This window comes from Theropithecus gelada, chromosome 9 (genome assembly GCF_003255815.1).
Source record: "Theropithecus gelada isolate Dixy chromosome 9, Tgel_1.0, whole genome shotgun sequence".
Lineage (NCBI taxonomy): Eukaryota > Metazoa > Chordata > Mammalia > Primates > Cercopithecidae > Theropithecus > Theropithecus gelada.
In genome coordinates, this window is record NC_037677.1 from 25,813,257 (window position 1) to 25,836,547 (window position 23,291).

General features: G+C 39.9%; 1 protein-coding gene across 1 annotated transcript in view; it reads right to left on the bottom strand.

Annotated features, from left to right (window-relative positions):
- KIAA1217 (KIAA1217 ortholog) overlaps positions 1-23,291 on the bottom strand; it is an 890,216-nt gene that overhangs the window by 566,850 nt on the left and 300,075 nt on the right. Inside the window, exon 2 of the mRNA XM_025397473.1 lies at positions 11,586-11,735. The gene's annotated coding sequence lies outside the window, so the exon portion shown is untranslated. The remainder of the gene's footprint in view (positions 1-11,585; positions 11,736-23,291) is intronic.

The following is a 23,291-nucleotide window of genomic DNA, read 5'->3' on the forward strand; positions in this document are numbered from 1 at the left end:
CTTCTTTCACAATTACCTTCGCTTTGTCTTTTTAAGTGGCATTTTAAATTATTAAAAGCCCTTTCAGTTCACAAATCCTCTCTTCAGCTAAGTCTAATCCAATGATTAATGCAGTTCCTACTTTCAATTATTATTTCATTGTTTAATGTTATGTAACTCTACTATACTTGCTATATGCTTTTACCTCCTTGAGCATATTACAGATCAAACTTACATAATCTAGGTCTGGTAACTCCAATGTCTAAAATTCTCCACTTTGTGGTTTCTCTTGGCTTTTGCTAATCGGTTCTCACTTTTTTGTGTTTGGTGACTTTTTGTTTGGGAGCACATATTCTTTATAATTTTTTTTTAATATGAAGCTTGGGTTTAAGGTACATTCTTTCGGAAAGAATTTGTATTTCTTCTGTAAAGCAGAAAGAAGCTGGGATACTACCAACCTGAGGCCACTTTAAACTCAGATCTTACTTTTTGGGGGGGTTCAAAGGTAACCTGGTAGTGCTGGGGTTGGACATTTTGAAGGAATACATTTTCTTTTTTGTGCTCTTCCTAAACAGTGAGGCAAGCAATTATCTCCATGAACTCTCAATGAGATGTGCACTTGTCCTTACACTAATTTTTCTTGCTTTTAATGTATGTTGTTCCACCTTGCTATGTCTTTAGGCTTGATTTTTTATCCCACGGGTGAGACCTTTGGAACCCAGGTCTGGGTCACAGGCAAAAGGTAAACTCCCCAGGGTAAGTGGCTGTGCTTCTGTGGAACTGCATTTTCATATAATTTCTGACCTTTGCAGGAGTTCTACTTTTACAACAGTGCAGTTATACATATAAAATTAAATTTTTAAATTTTATCCAGCTTTTTAGTATCTTGTATCAGGAGGTGTTTCACTTAAAGTTGAGTGTACTGTATTGTTTAAATGGAAAATTATAGTGTGAATTTAAGCCAGTATGTTACTTTTTCAGGTTTATTTGCATTTAACATTGATTCCTAATTCTGAATAAAAATATTACATCTTAATTAAGGTTGGCATCTGTGTGGAACTAGACGAAATACATTGGGGAAGGATTTTTTTATAGTCTGCTTACATTGAAGTGGAAGTCTCTCTACTTCATGCTTTAAAAATATGATTTCTTGCTGGGCACAGTGGCTCATGCCTGCAATCCCAGCACTTTGGGAAGCCAAGGCAGGAGGATTGCTAGAGGTCAGGAGTTCCAGACCAGCCTGGGAAACATAGCAAGATCCTGTCTCTACAAAAAATATAAAATGTTAAAGTTAGCCAGGTGTGGTGGCACATGCCTGTAGTCCCAGCTACTTGAGAGGCTAAGGTGGGAGGATCACTTGAGCCCCAGAGTTCAAGGTTGTAGTGACCTGTGGCTGTGCCACTGCACTCCAGCCTGCGTGATAGAGTGAGACCTTGTTTCAAAACAAAAAACCAAAACCAAAACAAAACAAAACAAAAACTAACCAACCAAAACAAAATTCACGATTTCATTCAGCAAACATTTATTGAGACCTACTATGAGTAGGCCTATAATGCTACCTGCAATAGAAGATTCAAGCAAATAAAGTCATAGTTCTATATTGTATTAATAATTATATTTAGCATCTCTTGAGGGCTCACTGCACGTTTTTTAAAAATACTTGCCAATTTTAGTGCTGTATATATTTTATCATGTTCAGTCCTTAAAATAAATAAATGTATGAGGTAGGTACTTTAGTTACTATGCTAATTTTTACATGAGGAAACTGAGGCAGAAAGAGGTTAAATAACTAGGTAAGGTAAACAGCAAGTAAGTAATGAACCCAAGATCCAAACTCTTGCAGTCTGACTTCAGAACACATGTCCTTACTTACTATAGTTACAATATTATACTATACTACAATATACTACACTGTATAATATTATTAAACATAAGAAGCTTAGCTTGAATTCTTTAAACATAATTTTAATAGTTGTGTTGACGTCTTTGCTAAATCTAACATCCTGGCTGACTCTGTAAGTCAGTTTCATTGAACACTATTTTTTTCTGAGTATAGGCTGCAGGGTAGACTTTCCTGCTTCTTTGTATACTTTGTAGGAAAGGTGTTTGAATATAATCTCTGCCCAATCATTGGTTGACCACCGAGTTGAGAAAACAAAGGGATGACCCCTAGGAAACCAGGCTGAAAATATAAATATAAGAATACAAGAACTGAACAAAGAAATAAGTAGCTACACAAAGCAGAGGAGAACTGAATTCTTTAAACAGGAGGATAACAGACACAATACATAGAAAGAAAGAATACAGAGACATATTTGATCAATGTTACTACAGCAGCCTAAAGGAGAACATCACCAGAAGGTCCGGTTGGATCACCAGGGAAGCTTCAGAGGAGACTTGGAACTTTGTGCTTAACACCAACCTCAACTATGCATACTGAGATACATAAATTAAGGTGTCAAATGGTACCTTACTTTCCTCTTCCAGTACATTGTTTAGCTCATTTAATGGCATGCTAAGAAATACACTGAACATACTGGGAAGTTTAAACCTTTATTTGCTTTAAGAATCAAGAAAGCATATCCTGTTTTATTTTTTTACCCCACGCAAACAGGAAGAGGCACTTCCCATTACACTTTGAAGTTACTTTGCGGCCTTAGGACTAGGTTCTGGTCTTAAAAATGCAAGTGGATTTTATGTTTCTCTTTCTTTTCCTTCCTTCCTTCCTTCCTCCCTCCCTCCCTCCCTCCCTCCCTCCCTCCCTCCCTTCCTTCCCTTCCTTCCCTTCCTTCCCTTCCTTCCCTTCCTTCCCTTCCTTTCTCTCTCTTTCTCTCTTTCTCTCTTTCTCTCTTTCTCTCTCTCTCTCTCTCTCTCTCTCTCTCTCTTTCTCTCTTTCTCTCTTTCTCTCTTTCTCTCTTTCTCTCTTTCTTTCTTTCTTTCTTTCTTTCTTTTTCTCTCTCTCTCTCTCTTTCTTTCTTTTTGAGTAAGAGTCTCACTCTGTGGCCCAGGCTGGAGTGCAGTGGCACAATCTCGGCTCACTGCAACCTCTGCCTCCCAGGTTCAAACATTCTCCTGGCTCAGCCTCCCGAGTAGCTGGGACTGCAGGCACCTGCCACCATGCCTTGCTAAGTTTTGTATTTACAGTAGAGACGGGGTTTTACCATGTTGGCCAGGCTGGTCTTGAACTCCTGACCTCAGGTGATCCACCTGCCTTGGCCTCCCAAAGTGCTGGGATTATGGGTGCAAGCCACCATGCCTGGCCTTATGTTGCTATTTCTAGACCTGGCCATAAACCTCCCTCACAATCAGATAAAGTCTTTCTCTTCTACTAAGACTGTGGAGGCTGCAACATAGAAGAAATGATTTAAGAGGGACCCCAAGAAGAGCTGCCTGATTCTTATGGAAGGATCACATCAACAGTAAATCTTTATTGTTTTAAGCTACTGATATTTTGATGCTCCTTGTTATAGCAGTTAATTTTAATTATCAATGAATGGAACAGATAGGCATGTAGACTAAGCAATCTTATTGTACAGCCCTTTATAGGAAATGATTTGGAGGAATCAGGAAAGCATTATTGTAGTCCTCAACATTTCTTTTTGCCATTTACTTTGTTAGTTCTATCAGTTTCCAAGAGTGGCATGGTCGTAGCAATGACAGCCAACAGAAAATGATATTTTATTTGGGACAATTTTGAGAACTACACGCTTTTTTAGGGCCAATATTTACTGTACCAAGAATATTATTATAATATTTTTGATCGAAGATATTGTATTAATTTTTGTTCCATGTGCTTTATTCTGTTTAATCCTCAAAACAATATGAAAAGGTATGACTATTACCCTTTATCAGCAATTCAATGTGGTTTAACACAGCTTAGAAAAACTCACAGTCCTCAAAATGATTTTCAAACTCCTAGAAAAATATAGTACATTTTTCATGTGTGAAGATATAACTTTGCCATATTTCAAAAACACTAATTTTTTCCAAAGTTTTGAGAATCTTTCTTAAGATACTAAAAAATAGTTTTCCACCAGACTTGAGATTTCTAGCCGAAGCTCATGAGTTAGATGCTGTATTGATCTAATATATCATTAACTGGCAAAATGGTACAATTTATCATGTCCACATGGCATTATGGGAAATTCTCTCTACTGCTTTGGGTCCTTGTATGCACTTTCTCGTTTTTTCATATAACAGACTAATGATAGAGGAGCTCTCATTTCAGTCCTTTGTTTCCAACAAGCAAATGCATGTAAACAAGCAATTATTTTTGAAGTAGTGTACTCTCTCCTACACTGTTTAGAGCAGTGATTTGTTTATTTCAAATTGTAAACTCTATTTTCTGCCTATAAAACAAATTACCTTATGCCTGAATATGAGAACACATAGTTTCTCCATGGTAGCTAGTAAAAACATCTTTCTTGCCAAAGCATATTAAATAGATTATTAAAGTCCATTCACTTAAGAGCATGCAAGCACCCTTTATTTAAAAACACATTTCTACAGATACTATTTATCCAAAGTCAAAATGGTCTTTTCTGGGTAGCTAGGAGACAGAGTAATAACCTTATATGAAACAGGAAAAACGAATAAACAGACTCAATTCACATTAAAATGATGTCATTAAGCTCTGCAGAATGTGTTGGTATCTCACCTACTGCCTGTCAAGAAAGTATAACAAATGACATTGTATACACATTAATTTTCCATACTTTGGTGGAAGGAGAAATGTTGAATATTCCCAGACAGTGACACATCCCACGAATAAGAGCATTGTCTAAGGTGCTGGCTCTTGGCGTCACTGTGAGCACACACATCTTTCCCTCTACTTTTGGTTTCCTCTCTTCAGTTTCTTCCATACCTCTACTTCCCTCCCCTCATGGCGGCACTCCCCGTAGCCCATGGCCAAGTTTCCCTTCTCTCACTACACTCCAGAATCAGCTTCCCATTCTTTGACTCAGGTGTGATATTTTATTTGGATTCTCATCCAGTCTATGTAACTCCTAACTTATCTGAAACCTGATCCCGAACATAGCAGGACATTTCTGAGTCACATTAAAGATAGTTGGAGACTGTGTCTGCACACAATAGAGCCACTCAAGTAACCAGATGGCACAGAGCATTCAATCAAATGCAGTTGATTCTGTTATTCACACTAATTATGATCTATAACGTAGACATGGACGTTGAATTAGCAAATACTGAATCATTGCTCCTAGAGGAAATACAGGGCTTGGTTCCTATAAGCCTTTGACTTTTGTCCACTGATTAATACATAACTTTGTTTTATGTGTGTTTCTGCTTAAAGGTACCTTATTTAATATATAATTGATATGTAGATGTATATTGAAATAACATATTCAATATATATATTTTGAGTTATTAACATTGTATCATGACCAAAAACGCTATAACTCATGCCCAAACAAAGCTTATCTAACAAGTATATTTTTTCTCTGTAAGGCACATCTCAGACTTCTTGTGCTTAGATACACTGGATGGTACTTCAGTACATTGCTTAGGGGGGCCATTTTTAAACAGTGAAATCACCACTGAACATGCAAAAGGCATAAAAATGCAAAAAATATGGCACCAAATAGATCGTGAAAGGGACACTTGTTTACAATGTACTTTGAGTGACTCAAATTTATTGTCACTCTGTGCTTATCTGAAAAAGCACCATGAGTACTGATTTGAAGATTACAAATACATTTTAGTGAGTTTAGAATTTGCAGATACAGAATCCACATGTAATAAGGACCAACTATATTTAAATCATAAAAAATGTTATAAGTTAGGATGTGATTTATGATTCCCCCCAAAATAGTTCTATTTGTATAAAGGTGTATTTTCTACCAACAGAAGCATGAGATCAGGAATAGCTTAATCCAACCAAAGTTTAAATTTTTGTTAAAGCTGTGTTAAGAAACAACCTTGACTTCTCTTGTCAATACAGGGTACTTCTAAGTTACAGTTCACTATAATAGGCATTATATTCCAGCTTCCTCTGAAAGTTCTGCCTGTTAAAAAAGTCCCCAGTCTCCAGAGCTCCAGCAACTAAATACAGACTTCACTATTGTGTTTAGGGGAAATCCCTCATTCAAAGGCACAAGGGAGAATTTTACCCACTAGCCTTGAAGGAAGAGACTACTATCTTATAATCAGACACCCTGGTTTTCTGTGACTGGGGAATTTCTTTCCTATGGCCTCTCTTTATCCTGTTTAGTAGTTCTATGCAAAATGACACTCACTGAGCTTTTGCTTCTTGGCTCAGTTTTAGCAGGATCAAGGAAGCCCCAGGCTGTGGCTAGTGAGGATGGGCTTAGACGTCTTAGAGAGTTGTAAGAATAACCTGGGCTTCAAATTGTGAGGTTTGATGTGGAGCCAAGATCCTAGGTTTACCTGGCTTGGTTTTCTCTTTAGGATTTATATAGTGACCCATTTCAGTGGGAGTTTAAAACCACCGCTTTTGGAGTCCTTTGAGGTGCTGAATCCTGAAATATTCTCAGAAAGTCAACATAATCCTTTTCATAAAGGCTCACAGCAGAACTGCAACCAGCACCACCTGTCTACAGATATACCTTAGGTCTGCTTTAGATCGTAAAATGGAAATAAGCTTTCAAAGTGTTTTTCAAGTTGCCTTTGGGTTCTGTTAAATGTAGAAATGTCTCTTTCTTTCTTTTTATTTTTCCTTGGTCAAATGAAATGTCACTGTCATTTCCATCTGAACATGAAATCATGCCATTGGATATTGGGGAAGGAAAATCCACATGAAACATCTACCCAGATGTTGTGGGAGAAATGCTGGTTTAGAAAAGCCTTTGTTCTGTGGCGGGGGCGGCCATGGTTGTTCCATCACATCAATTTTTACTTACACCATTTAATAAATAAAAACATGCTGACTGTCAACCCACGAGAACAACCCAACATCAATTACTGAAGAACAGAACTGCTTCAGTGAGAGGTGAAGAAGGGCAAAGCATCATGAAACGAGTTTTAAATTTCTTAAGTCGAGCGCTAAGTTGAGAGTTTCATTTTCCCTGTAATTGATTTCTTTTGTTTCAAGAGAAACTCACAACTTGTTTGAATCTGGTTTCTGCAATGTTAACATGGAGGCACTAGTACTTGCCAGTAATCTGCCGCTTTAGGATATTAGGAGACTCCTTCTTTGCTTTGTTAAAGATAATTTTATTTATTTAACTTTAAGGCAAGATTTCACTCTGTCACCCAGGCTGGAATGCAGTGGCATGATCACAGCTCACTGCAGCCTCGAATTCCTGGGCTCAAGTGATCCTCCTACCTCCGCCTCCTGAGTAGCTGGGACTACAGGCAGGCATCACAATGTCTGGTAAATTTTTAAATTTTTTTGTACAGATGGGGTCTTGCTATATTGTCCAGGCAGGTCTCAAACTCCTGGCCTTAAGAGATCCTCCTGCCTAGGCCTCCCAAAATGTTAGGATTATAGGTGTGAGCTACTGCACCAGGCTGAAGACAATTTCTTAGATGGAAATACCTATCCAATGTTCTGGAGGTTCCATAGGTAATGCTACACATGAAATACTACACTCACAGGCTCTGGTATTCTCTACCTGGCTCACTAGCTGTGTGACCTTAGCCAAGTGCCCTAGTCTGATAAAGGTCAAGTCTCAACTGCAGACTGAAGTTTATTACCAATCATATTGGAGTGTTGCAAGGTCTTAAAGACAGATTGGACTTATAGCTGTTGAATGTCTTGACTTCAAAAAGTAGTTGCTGTAGATTTATTATTTCTGCATCCTAATCCCATCTTTTGGTCATTCTACACTTCCTTTGCTTCCCTTCCATGACCAGCTGGAACCCCCATCCCAGAGAGGGAGTATTTGGGGTGACAGATGCCTTGCTTCCTGTCCAGGGCCAGAAAAGCCTTCAGGCCCTGGAAAGGAAAAGAAGTTAGCAGAATGCAAGTGTATTTATTCTAACTCCACTGGTTTTAAAGTTTCCTTTTTTTTTTTTTTTTTCCAGCAAATGTGTTTTCTTCCTCTCATGGAACCGAGAACATATGTGATCCCTGGCAGATGATTTTTGCAACTCTTAAAGTCAGGATTGCAGAAGGCTGACTCACAATTTCTTACACTGCACGTGTGAAATCTTTCAAGAAAACTTGAAGGGGGGGAAGATCTACAGTATCTTGGATGATGTTTTCAATTGCTATGAAATTGATTAAAAAAAAAAAAAAGGATCGATCAGTTATTTGCTTCTATTTCTGACTTTTAAAAAACTTTTTATTTTAAAAGAGCAGGAAGAGATGGGTTGAACAAAAGGTACTATCACTGAGAAGAACAGAAAGAAGGTAACATTTGTAGAGCATTGTAGTTTTCCATCTTAATCATTTGATCCTGTGGCATTACTGTGATGCTGGTTTTATCTGTGAAAAGAACAAAAGATCTCATGGATACAGACCATTGAGACTTTATTGACTGTAATAATTAATTTTTTTTTTTCTTTTTTTGAGACGGAGTCTTGCTCTGCTGCCCAGGCTGGAGTGTCCTGGCACAATCTCAGCTCACTGCAAGCTCCGCCTCCCAGGTTCATGCCATTCTCCTGCCTCAGCCTCCCAAGTAGCTGGGACTACAGGCGCCTGCCACCACGCCTGGCTAATTTTTTCTATTTTTTAGTAGAGATGGAGTTTCACCATGTTAGCCAGGATGGTCTTGATCTCCTGACCTTGTGATCTGCCCACCTGGGCCTCTCAAAGTGCTGGGATTACAGGCATGAGCCACTGCTTCTGGCCTATCCTGTCATTTTTTTTTTTTTGTAAGTTCATACAGCTCAGGTTTTCTTAAACTTAAAGTCAGCTAAAGGATGGGAAACTAGAACATGATTCCTGTTAAAATAATACATTTGAGAAAATGTTTCTTTAGCTATCACTGTAATTGATCAAGTATGCAACAGACATTCTTTTATAAGATATCCAGCCCCTAACTTCCAAAATGCCGGATCAAAAGTCTTATCTATGCAATATGTTTTATGAGTGATTAATTCTGAGTGCCTATGGACAACCACAAGGACAGAGCCCCCAGACAGATACACACATTCAGCTCAGACAGAGTAAGTCTTAATCACAGAGGAAGTCTTTGAGAGCAAATCTCCCAAGCTCAGAAAGCAAGAGTTCCAACAACTCCTGCCACAGAGACTAGAAAAAGTGTCAAGAGCCAGAAATATTAACTACAGGCTAAGAAGTAGTCACTTCCACTTCCTTTCAGAGCTTGGTTCAAATCCTGGGCTTACCACTTAGTGACTGTGTGACCTTGAGCTAAGCATTTCAACTTTGCAGTGTCCTGTTTCCCTGTGTATAAGTGGGGATACCAACAGGTCATCCCCGTGCGTGGTTGTGAGATAAAAAGATATCACATACACCACACAGCATGTGGCATGCAGCAGACATCAAATAAATAGTAGCTATTGTTTTGTGTCATTGTGATTATCTACAATCCTGGGTTTGCAACATCATTAATGCTATAATTTGAAACACATTTATTCTTTATATTCTAGCAAACTAGTTCAAAGCCTGTTTTTCAGATACATTATCTAGTTTGGGCTGTAAAAAAAAAAAATCCCTGTCGATGTTATGCTCTGCTTATCAAAGGCTCTCTCTAATGCTTACCCAAGGGTAAGTAAATTACACAGGATTCCGTTCTGCCTTCTTTTATTCTTCTCCAACCACATTCCATGTGGTAATGGGCCAATTCCTTTACTTCCTTTTTCCTCCTACCACATTCTATACCCGAAAAAGATGCCAGTTAAGTTTTAGCCCTCCTTTAAAAGTGAATTTCCATCTTTATTTTATTCTTTAAAATTATTTAAAGTGGTTGCAAGTTCTTTTAGTGCCCTCCAATCCCAATTCAGGCAACAAAACAGTCACAAGAGAGAACGATTAGTGCTTTTGCCAGGGTCTCCTCCCACGGATGACTTTGTAATGAACTATGCATCCATAAAATGTTGACTCTTTGATCTCTTGCTGCTTGTACAACACTAAAGCGCAAGGCATTCCAGGGCAAACCACACAAAGAGAGAGGAACACAGGTTATTTATGTGACTTAGGCTGACTCTAAGTTTAGCCTAGCTCTTTAAAGATCCAAATACACACATCATATTGACTGCCAGGTCTGCTCCCTCGTGTTACGGCAGTGTCTAATGGGGCGGTAGCATAGGAATGTCTGATCCCTGGCTTCTCCCTGGGGTGAGAAAGGTAGCTGGTTTGGCAGAGACAGTCACAACAGTATTTATAGAGACAGCAGAAAATAGAATCCATATGCTTACAAAGGGAAGTCAGGGTAAATCACCGGGAGCTCAGAGGACTCCTGAACTCCCTTTCTGAAGCCTATTTGACTTCTGGCACAGACTAAACAGGACCTACCTACCAGCTTTCTAGCTGCACAAAATCCAGCACCCGCATGCCCTCCTTCATGTGATGGTTTTCTACCAACAGTGTCACTTTACAGAAGGAGGGGATACAGCCTCTTTGGTTGCTTGAATTCAGAAACTATTTTGCAAGCTTTCTACCATCACTCAGGGAACTTTTGCCATCACTCAGCGAACTTTCTGTGTCAGAGTTGATGCAAACATTCTGACATTGAGGAAGCTAAGTTTAATGCTTCCTGACAATGATTCTCTGACCATGATGTCTAAGGCCCTTCTATCCTTCTGTGATGTGGTTGAGTGCTGATTTATACAGCTCACTGAACCAAACACCAAATTGAATGAAGATGGTATTGAGACAAGATCAATCTATCTATCTATCTATCTATCTATCTATCTATCTATCTATCTATCTAATTTCCTAACTTCCTTTGGATTAAATATCAAAATTTTACATCTTGCCGTCAGAATGATGAGGGCTGTATGAAAACTTTTGTAATGGGAGAAAATGCAAAATGCTAATAGCTTTTATTAGCATAAAATATTGAACTGGTGGATTTATGAACAGAATTTAGGCTGAATGAATACGCTAAAGTTGGGGATGAATTGGGTCATCTCACCATTCCAGACACTCAAGGCCACTCATGTAGGCTGATTTGGGGAAAGCAAAGGGATCTCAATGAAACTGGAAAATTAATTTTGCTCCTTTTATGGGATCCTAACTTTGATCAAGATCATATAATTGGACAGACCCAAAAAGGACTCTTATTTCTGATTCATTCTATTCCCTCCATAGACATAGGCAGTCATCAGGTATCTACACGGTTCTCTATATCCTTTGCCAAAAAGTTCATGTTCTCTGAGCATTTTCCATATCTTTAGTCATTATCATGGCTTTGAGCCAGAGTCTGAACACAAAGACAGGCATATAAATGGATCTAATACATGGTCTGAAAAATAACACATATGCCGCTAACCCTGTGCGCAAGACCAAAGGAAGAATGACTGAAAAAATAAAGCAGCTGCATATCAGAACAAATACCTGTGGGAAGATCGCAAGGTTCAATTTGGACATTTTGCTCCACTGAGCTCAGAGAGGGAATGAACAGAAGCCAAGTTTTATAGATAGGCCTTTAGCTCATAATTCATTCACTGTCAAGATGATGGATGCTCATTTTATGATTTAATAAAAAGATAGACCTTACCTAAAAAGAAAATAATCAGGAGGAGGAAGACTCCACAGAGAAGTAATGCAGCCTTTCAGGGGCAATTCCCAGGGGCTCCGGGCTGTGGTTCCGCTCTGTCTCCAGGACACAGTGCAATCAGCCACAAATTTAGAACCCCAGGATCTCCATCTGTAAAATACAAGTCAAAATGGAATTGTTCCCACTGCAGAACTGCTAACTGAGTAATTAAAAACTCAAATGGATTAAAAAATAAAAATAAAAAAGTGCAGGCAAAAGCGAAGAATAAAATACCTCTATGATATACAGCCCGGTTCAGGATGCTTTGTAATTACACACAGGGCTTTACAGTTATCCAAAGTTAGAGTTCATATTAACTTCAGTTTTCCAGTATTTTCCCCAAAACATTAGTCGGATGCTATAAAGGAAAGTAAACACATTCGACTAAGTCAATCATGAAAATAAGAGTTGGTGTAGGTAGTTGGGGGCGGAAGGAAATGAAGAGAGGCCAATTGAGAATCAGAGAGGGTGAATGAAAAGCCGAACCATCGCGGACTCGCCTCTCTTATCCCTTTTTTAGGGAGTGACATGCCGCTGCCATGGCTATGTCACTCCGAGAGCCTGCTGCACAGAGATGCCCAGTTCCCCCAGCCATGCCAAACAAGACATGGTCATGGTCATGGGAGTAAGGAAAGGTAGGAGAGGCTGGACCACTGGTGAATATGAATAGCCCAACATAAAGGTTTCTGTCTAAATGGAATTTCTGAAGCCTAAAGATTTCAAAATTATGGACGAGTCTGCGAAGCACCTCTTCTGTGGAGGAGGGTTTTGGGATTGTTGAGGAGACCCAGAAAAATGAACTTCACATGGAAACCTTCCCTTGCGCTTGGTAGATTTCTATGCTGTGGGGAACTGCAGTGATTTACTTGATGCCAGACAACTGGGTGCTCACAGAATAAGGCAACTGGTTTGAACAGTATTTTTCCCAACAGAAATTTATTTCTATAAACTCCTCTTAGGATCCTGAGAAACATATTTTAAGGAGAAGGAAAATGATGGATAAAAGTATGGAAAAAGGTAATTGAACACACTTAAAATATGTCACAAACACACTATTGAGTTTTGACCATCATTTAGTAGGCAGGCTATTAAAATGTGAACTATGCCGCAATTAAAATATATCACAAACATTTTGTTGCGTTTTCACCCTGAAATACTCATGCTATTTTACTTTTAAAATATTCGCTATGTCCATACAATTTAAATTATTTCTTGTGCTGAGTTCAATTAGTTATAATATGAATATTATTATACTTAAAGTTTTATTTTCAAGCTCTTTTGGGCATCAAAGTGGTCCACTGAAACCGTATAACCCAGGAGAGGTGAGTGGCCTTGATGTCAGGTGAAGTCTAGGTTCCTGGGGAAACCATTCGATCTCTGGGCTGTTTCTTTACCAACAAAATGAAGGTATGAGTTCTTGATGAGTAGAGAATAGTGTCCCAGCTCTGCTAATCTATATTCGAGGTGCTAGTGTTGATTCTGTGACCACTTCATCGTAAAACTTTGCACACATTCTTACCTACTCTGAATTCTTCTTTTGTTTAATACTTAGGACAACATTTTCTTCACTCACCATGCTAAGTGGCCACTGAATGACATCAACACTGTGAAATATTGAAAATTGAATATCACTATAATATGCCAACTACCTGGCACTTTAACAAGGCACCATACTAAATCCATTGTGATCACTTTTAATAATAACAATTCTCTAGAAAGGTAGAAGTGATCTCACACATTACTATAAAGGAAAGCCACTTTCCAGATTTGAGATGATTTTCCTGGTGAGTAGCAGTCTCAGGACTTGAACCCAGGTCAGTCTGACTTCGAAGTCTGGGATCCTCCCACTTACATAAACCAGTGACCAGGTCAAGGAGTGATTATTTTGCCCAATGACATAAACATAGCTTTGATTGCTTCAAATTATTATTAGAAAAATGGTAATAGTAATCAATTGCCTGACTGTCTCTGTAGTGAAAACTTCTAGGGTCAAATCTGGCGAATTTGAACTAATTAGGGGAGGTAATTGAAAAATGTGTATAAATAATACAGACAATAACTAGCTTACATTGAGTGCCAAGCATTGTTCCCCATACATTATCTCATGTTATCCTCAGGACAGTCCTACTAGCTAGGCATTGTTAGCCCAATCTTGCAAATGAATAAGCCAATGCTTTCAAAGGTTAGATACATTGTCCAAAATCACTTTGTTTTTTTTGTTTTTTGTTGTTGTTGTTGTTGAGACAGAGTCTTGCTTTGTCGCCCAGACTGGAGTGCAGTGGCCAGATCTCAGCTCACTGCAAGCTCCGCCTCCCGGGTTCACGCCATTCTCCTGCCTCAGCCTCCCGAGTAGCTGGGACTACAGGCGCCCGCCACCTCGCCCAGCTAGGTTTTTGTATTTTTTAGTAGAGACGGGGTTTCACCGTGTTAGCCAGGATGGGCTCGATTTCCTGACCTCGTGATCCGCCCGTCTCGGCCTCCCAAAGTGCTGGGATTACAGGCTTGAGCCACCGCGCCCTGCCTCCAAAATCACTTTGTAAGTGGCAGAAGCCTGATCCCAAATCCCAGTCAGCATAACTCTGTAGCCCATTCTCTCCACGGCTACTCTCTTTCTGTACATGTAATAGTTTGCAATTCTATGTGAATAAGTTTACTGTTTGGGACAAGAAGTTCTAAGCTGCTCCCACCATCCCTCTCTTTTCCTTGAGTCCCGTTGTCCAACCTTCCCACTTTGGTCCTCCAGGACACCAAACAAGTCTTCTGGTCACCCCTGGTTCCACAGTTCACAGCCCTTCCTTCCTACTAGATTGGCCCAATTCTATCCCTGTTCCAAACGTTTGTATTCATCTTTTCTGCTCTTCTTCCCCCAAATCTTTGCCTCAATCGCTATAGTTTTGCTCTCCTTTCCCCTTTTTGCATGTGAGAGAGAAGAAAAGAGCACTCTGAGAAAGTTATATATGAGAAGGCAGACAATTTGTGCATGCACAGTTGTCTGTTGCACCATGCAACAGGACATGAAAATACATCTTGAGTTATTTGCCGGTCACTGGATCTTGTTAAGAAGTAATTAGCAATAATAATTCATTGCTTGGATCTCTTTGTAGTAAGCAAAATTCTTTAGAATCTGGAGAATTCAGACTAATTGGGGGAGGTAATTGAAAAGTGTATTAGAATATAGTTCTAAATACAGTTTTGGGGCGGAGCAAGATGGCCGAATAGGAACAGCTCCAGTCTCCAACTCCCAGCGCGAGCGACACAGAAGACCGGTGATTTCGGCATTTTCAACTGAGGTACTGGGTTCATCTCACTGGGGAGTGCCCGACGATCTGTGCTGGTCAGCTGCTGCAGCCCGACCAGCGAGAGCTGAAGCAGGGCGAGGCATTGCCTCACTTGGGAAGCGCAAGGGGGAAGGGAATCCCTTTTCCTAGCCAGGGGAACTGAGACACACAACACCTGGAAAATTGGGTAACTCCCACCCCAATACTGCGCTTTAAGCAAACAGGCACACCAGGAGATCATATCCCACACCTGGCCAGGAGGGTCCCACGCCCACGGAGCCTCCCTCATTGCTAGCACAGCAGTCTGTGATCTACCGGCAAGGCAGCAGCGAGGCTGGGGGAGGGGCGCCCGCCATTGCTGAGGCTTAAGTAGGTAAACAAAGCTGCTGGGAAGCTCGAACTGGGTGGAGCTCACAGCAGCTCAAGGAAACCTGCCTGTCTCTGTAGACTCCACCTCTGGGGACAGGGCACAGTAAAAAATAAACGCAGCAGAAGCCTCTGCAGACGCAAAGGACTCTGTCTGACAGCTTTGAAGAGAGCAGTGGATCTCCCAACACGGAGGTTGAGATCTGAGAAGGGACAGACTCCCTGCTCAAGTGGGTCCCTGACCCCTGAGTAGCCTAACTGGGAGACATCCCCCACTAGGGGCAGTCTGACACCCCACACCTCACAGGGTGGAGTACACCCCTGAGAGGAAGCTTCCAAAGCAAGAATCAACACAGACTTGCTGTTCAGAAATATTCTATCTTCTGCAGCCTCTGCTGCTGATACCCAGGCAAACAGGGTCTGGAGTGGACCTCAAGCAATCTCCAACAGACCTACAGCTGAGGGTCCTGACTGTTAGAAGGAAAACTATCAAACAGGAAGGACACCTACACCAAAACCCCATCAGTACATCACCATCATCAAAGACCAGAGGCAGATAAAACCACAAAGATGGGGAAAAAGCAGGGCAAAAAAGCTGGAAATTCAAAAAATAAGAGTGCATCTCCCCCGGCAAAGGAGCGCAGCTCATCGCCAGCAACGGATCAAAGCTGCACGGAGAATGACTTTGACGAAACGAGAGAAGAAGGCTTCAGTCCATCAAATTTCTCAGAGCTAAAGGAGGAATTACGTACCCAGCGCAAAGAAACTAAAAATCTTGAAAAAAAAGTGGAAGAATTGATGGCTAGAGTAATTAATGCAGAGAAGGTCATAAACGAAATGAAAGAGATGAAAACCATGACACGAGAAATACGTGACAAATGCACAAGCTTCAGTAACCGACTCGATCAACTGGAAGAAAGAGTATCAGCGATTGAGGATCAAATGAACGAAATGAAGCGAGAAGAGAAACCAAAAGAAAAAAGAAGAAAAAGAAATGAACAAAGCCTGCAAGAAGTATGGGATTATGTAAAAAGACCAAATCTACGTCTGATTGGGGTGCCTGAAAGTGAGGGGGAAAATGGAACCAAGTTGGAAAACACTCTTCAGGATATCATCCAGGAGAACTTCCCCAACCTAGTAGGGCAGGCCAACATTCAAATCCAGGAAATACAGAGAACGCCACAAAGATACTCCTCGAGAAGAGCAACTCCAAGACACATAATTGCCAGATTCACCAAAGTTGAAATGAAGGAAAAAATCTTAAGGGCAGCCAGAGAGAAAGGTCGGGTGACCCACAAAGGGAAGCCCATCAGACTAACAGCAGATCTCTCGGCAGAAACTCTCCAAGCCAGAAGAGAGTGGGGGCCAATATTCAACATTCTTAAAGAAAAGAATTTTCAACCCAGAATTTCATATCCAGCCAAACTAAGTTTCATAAGTGAAGGAGAAATAAAATCCTTTACAGATAAGCAAATGCTTAGAGATTTTGTCACCACTAGGCCTGCCTTACAAGAGACCCTGAAGGAAGCACTCAACATGGAAAGGAACAACCGGTACCAGCCATTGCAAAAACATGCCAAAATGTAAAGACCATCGAGGCTAGGAAGAAACTGCATCAACTAACGAGCAAAATAACCAGTTAATATCATAATGGCAGGATCAAGTTCACACATAACAATCTTAACCTTAAATGTAAATGGACTAAATGCTCCAATTAAAAGACACAGACTGGCAAACTGGATAAAGAGTCAAGACCCATCAGTCTGCTGTATTCAGGAGACCCATCTCACACGCAGAGACATACATAGGCTCAAAATAAAGGGTTGGAGGAAGATTTACCAAGCAAATGGAGAACAAAAAAAAGCGGGGGTTGCAATACTAGTCTCTGATAAAACAGACTTTAAACCATCAAAGATCAAAAGAGACAAAGAAGGCCATTACATAATGGTAAAGGGATCAATTCAACAGGAAGAGCTAACTATCCTAAATATATATGCACCCAATACAGGAGCACCCAGATTCATAAAGCAAGTCCTTAGAGACTTACAAAGAGACTTAGACTCCCATACAATAATAATGGGAGACTTCAACACTCCACTGTCAACATTAGACAGATCAACGAGACAGAAAGTTAACAAGGATATCCAGGAATTGAACTCATCTCTGCAGCAAGCAGACCTAATAGACATCTATAGAACTCTCCACCCCAAATCAACAGAATATACATTCTTCTCAGCACCACATCGTACTTACTCCAAAATTGACCACGTAATTGGAAGTAAAGCACTCCTCAGCAAATGTACAAGAACAGAAATTATAACAAACTGTCTCTCAGACCACAGTGCAATCAAACTAGAACTTAGGACTAAGAAACTCAATCAAAACCGCCCAACTACATGGAAACTGAACAACCTGCTCCTGAATGACTACTGGGTACATCACGAAATGAAGGCAGAAATAAAGATGTTCTTTGAAACCAATGAGAACAAAGATACAACATACCAGAATCTCTGGGACACATTTAAAGCAGTGTGTAGAGGGAAATTTATAGCACTAAATGCCCACAAGAGAAAGCAGGAAAGATCAAAAATTGACACTCTAACATCGCAATTAAAAGAACTAGAGAAGCAAGAGCAAACACATTCGAAAGCTAGCAGAAGGCAAGAAATAACTAAGATCAGAGCAGAACTGAAGGAGATAGAGACACAAAAAACCCTCCAAAAAATCAATGAATCCAGGAGTTGGTTTTTTGAAAAGATCAACAAAATTGACAGACCACTAGCAAGACTAATAAAGAAGAAAAGAGAGAAGAATCAAATCAACGCAATTAAAAATGATAAAGGGGATATCACCACCGACCCCACAGAAATACAAACTACCATCAGAGAATACTATAAACACCTCTATGCAAATAAACTGGAAAACCTAGAAGAAATGGATAATTTCCTGGACACTTACACTCTTCCAAGTCTAAACCAGGAAGAAGTTGAATCCCTGAATAGACCAATAGCAGGCTCTGAAATTGAGGCAATAATTAATAGCCTACCAACCAAAAAAAGTCCAGGACCAGATGGATTCACAGCTGAATTCTACCAGAGGTATAAGGAGGAGTTGGTACCATTCCTTCTGAAACTATTCCAATCAATAGAAAAAGAGGGAATCCTCCCTAACTCATTTTATGAGGCCAACATCATCCTGATACCAAAGCCTGGCAGAGACACAACAAAAAAAGAGAATTTTAGACCAATATCCCTGATGAACATCGATGCAAAAATCCTCAATAAAATACTGGCAAACCGGATTCAGCAACACATCAAAAAGCTTATCCACCATGATCAAGTGGGCTTCATCCCTGGGATGCAAGGCTGGTTCAACATTTGCAAATCAATAAACATAATCCAGCATATAAACAGAACCAAAGACAAGAACCACATGATTATCTCAATAGATGCAGAAAAGGCTTTTGACAAAATTCAACAGCCCTTCATGCTAAAAACGCTCATTAAATTCGGTATTGATGGAACGTACCTCAAAATAATAAGAGCTATTTATGACAAACCCACAGCCAATATCATACTGAATGGGCAAAAACTGGAAAAATTCCCTTTGAAAACTGGCACAAGACAGGGATGCCCTCTCTCACCACTCCTATTCAACATAGTGTTGGAAGTTCTGGCTAGGGCAATTACGCAAGAGAAAGAAATCAAGGGTATTCAGTTAGGAAAAGAAGAAGTCAAATTATCCCTGTTTGCAGATGACATGATTGTATATTTAGAAAACCCCATTGTCTCAGCCCAAAATCTCCTTAAGCTGATAAGCAACTTCAGCAAAGTCTCAGGATACAAAATTAATGTGCAAAAATCACAAGCATTCTTATACACCAGTAACAGACAAACAGAGAGCCAAATCAGGAATGAACTTCCATTCACAATTGCTTCAAAGAGAATAAAATACCTAGGAATCCAACTTACAAGGGATGTAAAGGACCTCTTCAAGGAGAACTACAAACCACTGCTCAGTGAAATAAAAGAGGACACAAACAAATGGAAGAACATACCATGCTCATGGATAGGAAGAATCAATATCATGAAAATGGCCATACTGCCCAAGGTAATTTATAGATTCAATGCCATCCCCATCAAGCTACCAATGACTTTCTTCACAGAATTGGAAAAAACTGCTTTAAAGTTCATATGGAACCAAAAAAGAGCCCGCATCTCCAAGACAATCCTAAGTCAAAAGAACAAAGCTGGAGGCATCACGCTACCTGACTTCAAACTATACTACAAGGCTACAGTAACCAAAACAGCATGGTACTGGTACCAAAACAGAGATATAGACCAATGGAACAGAACAGAGTCCTCAGAAATAATACCACACATCTACAGCCATCTGATCTTTGACAAACCTGAGAGAAACAAGAAATGGGGAAAGGATTCCCTATTTAATAAATGGTGCTGGGAAAATTGGCTAGCCATAAGTAGAAAGCTGAAACTGGATCCTTTCCTTACTCCTTATACGAAAATTAATTCAAGATGGATTAGAGACTTAAATGTTAGACCTAATACCATAAAAATCCTAGAGGAAAACCTAGGTAGTACCATTCAGGACATAGGCATGGGCAAAGACTTCATGTCTAGAACACCAAAAGCAACGGCAGCAAAAGCCAAAATTGACAAATGGGATCTCATTAAACTAAAGAGCTTCTGCACAGCAAAAGAAACTACCATCAGAGTGAACAGGCAACCTACAGAATGGGAGAAAATTTTTGCAATCTACTCATCTGACAAAGGGCTAATATCCAGAACCTACAAAGAACTCAAACAAATGTACAAGAAAAAAACAAACAACCCCATCAAAAAGTGGGCAAAGGATATGAACAGACATTTCTCAAAAGAAGACATTCATACAGCCAACAGACACATGAAAAAATGCTCATCATCACTGGCCATCAGAGAAATGCAAATCAAAACCACAATGAGATACCATCTCACACCAGTTAGAATGGCAATCATTAAAAAGTCAGGAAACAACAGGTGCTGGAGAGGATGTGGAGAAATAGGAACACTTTTACACTGTTGGTGGGATTGTAAACTAGTTCAACCATTATGGAAAACAGTATGGCGATTCCTCAAGGATCTAGAACTAGATGTACCATATGACCCAGCCATCCCATTACTGGGTATATACCCAAAGGATTATAAATTATGCTGCTATAAAGACACATGCACACGTATGTTTATTGCAGCACTATTCACAATAGCAAAAACTTGGAATCAACCCAAATGTCCATCAGTGACAGATTGGATTAAGAAAATGTGGCACATATACACCATGGAATACTATGCAGCCATAAAAAAGGATGAGTTTGTGTCCTTTGTAGGGACATGGATGCAGCTGGAAACCATCATTCTTAGCAAACTATCACAAGAACTGAAAACCAAACACCGCATGTTCTCACTCATAGGTGGGAACTGAACAATGAGATCACTTGGACTCAGGAAGGGGAACATCACACACCGGGGCCTATCATGGGGAGGGGGGAGGGGGGAGGGATTGCATTGGGAGTTATACCTGATGTAAATGACGAGTTGTTGGGTGCAGCACACCAACATGGCACAAGTATACATATGTAACAAACCTGCACGTTATGCACATGTACCCTACAACTTAAAGTATAATAATAATAAATAAATTAAAAAAAAAACAACAACAACAAAAAAAATAAATACAGTTTTATTATTTTTACACAAATAGAGTAATTCTTAATGAATTTTGTTATAATGAATGAATAAGAATATTTGCAATCAGTCTGTGGTTGTTAAAAAAAAAAAAAAAAAAAAGCTGAGTATATCAAGACCACTTGGCTTAACCTGAAAAATCTTGTCTTTGAATAAAATAAAAAGCCCTCGGCCGGGTGCTGTGGTTCACGCCTGTAATCCCAGCACTTTGGGAGGCTGAGGTGGGCGGATCATGAGGTCAGGATTTCGAGACCAGCCTGACCAATATAGTGAAACCCCATCTCTATTAAAATACAAAAATTAGCCGGACATGGTGGTGTGTGCCTGTTATCACAGCTACTTAGGAGGCTGAGGCAGGAGAATTGCTTGAACCTGGCAGGCCGAGTTTGCAGTGAGCTGAGATCGTGCCATTGCACTCCAGCCTGGGCAATAGAGTGAGACTCCTATTCAAAAAATAAATAAATAAAAATTAAAATAAAAAACAAAAAGGTCTCTGAAATATTTTGGATGTTGCTACCCAGTTTGTAAGATTTTGGAAGAGAGGGCTTATTTCGTAAACATGAACTTCAAATCAGTTGAATTCCAAATTATTTAAAGATTAAAATACTTTGGAAATAATAGGAATATGAAAACCACTGAGTCTGAATGAACACAATTTTCCTGTTTGACTACTGCAAATTACTACAGTAGCAGAATTATAGAAAAAGTTCTGTGATTCAAAGTGACACATTAAATCATCAGAGTTATCCTGTGACAGCACAGTATTTGTGAGTAAAGCGATTATGAAACCCACCCCTTTTTGCAACAGACTTTCTCCTACTGGTCCCCTGGCAACCAGTCAGATTTTCTCATTTGAGAAATTCAACCTGGCTGCATACAATAGATAGAAATGCAAGAAAGTAACGTGCAATTTCATCAACTGTGAAACAGTTGATGATATTCAGAGTTAAATAAATACTATTTGAAGGATATGAACAGATAATTCCCAAAAGAAGAGAGACAAAAGGCCAAAAAAATGTAAAAGAAATGCTCAACATCACTAATTATCAGGGAAATGCAAACTAAAACCACAATGAGATACCACCTTACTCCTGCAAGAATGGCTAGGCTATAATTAAAAAATCAACAAATAGTAGATGTTGGCGTGAATGTGGTAAAAAGGAAACACTTTTATGCTGCTAGTGGGAAAGTAAACTAGTACAACTACTATGGAAAACAGCGTGTAGATTCCCTAAAGAACTAAAAGTAGATCTACCAATCAATCCAGCAATCCTACTACTAGGCATCTACCCAAAATGAAAAACAAAACAAAACAAAAAAACAAAAACAAAAAAACTTGCATGCACATGTTTATAGCAGCACAATTCACAATTGCAGAGATATGGAACCACCAGAAGTGCCCATCAACTAGTGAGTGGATTAAGAAAATGTGGAATATATACACCATGGAATACTAATCAGCGATAAATAAGAACAAAATAATGGCATTTGCAGCAACCTGGTTGGAGTTGGAGACCATTATTCCAAGTGAAGTAACTCAGGAATGGAAAACCAAATAGCATATGTTCTCACTTACAACTTGGGAGCTAAGCAATGAGGATGCAAAGGCATAAGAATGATATAATGAACTTTGGGGACTCAAGAGCAAGGGTGTGACGGGGGTGAGGGATGAAAGACTACACACTGGGTACAGTGTTCACTGCTTGAGTGACAGGTGCACCAAAATCTCAGAAATCACCACTAACAAACTTATCCATGTAACCAAAAACCACCAGTACCCTCAAAACTACCAAAATAAAATAAAATACTATTTGAAGGGTATAAAAGAGAGGGGTTTGGGTTAATTTTGTCCTTATTAAATAATGCATTTAATTTCTAGTTATTGCTGGTTTAATGTGAAGCAAGGGTAACATCTGAAGTTGGGTGGAGCAGAGGTCCCTGTTAGAACCTCTGGTGGGCCCACTGGGAGTCTGAGGAGACCTGGAACAGCAGGAGCAATTCTGGCAAGGAAGGAGAGAGGCAAGGTCTCTGGATTATTCTAAAAGTGCCTCTGCGGTTAGAGGAGGGGGCAATCTGAGTAAAACGTGTGACCTGAGACTTGCAACTGACCCAGGCCCAGCCCTGGACAACCTATGCCTGTGTAGAGAGGAGACTGAGAATGAATTGGAAAGAACCACAAGTGACTGTGGCCCTGACTAGAAGTTGCTAGTTATCAGCAGTAAGGAGAACTAGGCGGTAAGAGCATTGAGGGCAATCGCCACAAATCTGCTCATCTCACCTCC